The sequence below is a fragment of the Choristoneura fumiferana genome, chromosome 20, assembly GCF_025370935.1.
Source record: "Choristoneura fumiferana chromosome 20, NRCan_CFum_1, whole genome shotgun sequence".
NCBI lineage: Eukaryota > Metazoa > Arthropoda > Insecta > Lepidoptera > Tortricidae > Choristoneura > Choristoneura fumiferana.
In genome coordinates, this window is record NC_133491.1 from 16,326,110 (window position 1) to 16,326,667 (window position 558).

The window sequence follows — 558 nt, forward strand, 5'->3', positions numbered from 1 at the left end:
AAAAATCTACGTTTTCATTCAACTCCTTGTTTCCCACTCGGAACAGTACATGTTTTTTACTAATTGTACTTTTGTGAGAGCTGATAGGCAAAGAAATCCCTCTCAAAGTAATCCTGTCCTAATCACTGTAAAAAAAACTGGGGTTCAATGACCTCACTGCAAAAAAATCAGTCTATAATGTACTTTATATTTCAAACATAATAATTCACCTGTTCCGTACAAAGTAAAATAAAACACTTCCTCGTGTTTTTAGGAATTTAAAGAATTTACAGCTTTTGAAATACACCCTCGTTTTCACACGCTCCAATCCACAGCGTGGGCAAATAAACAGCAAAACCTTGTCATGACAGTACCTTTACGTTAGAGTACGAAACTAACAGGAGATGATACGAGTATTAAGCCTATCCATAAAAATATAACACAGAATTTAGTAATAGGAACAGGCTTCTTATCTCTTCTTTTGTGGAAATACACAAAAATAAAGGTTATGAAAAAGAAAGCAATCCATAAAATAAAGTCATATGCAAGCACTGCTATCCTTTGTCAGCCGTTCTTAAC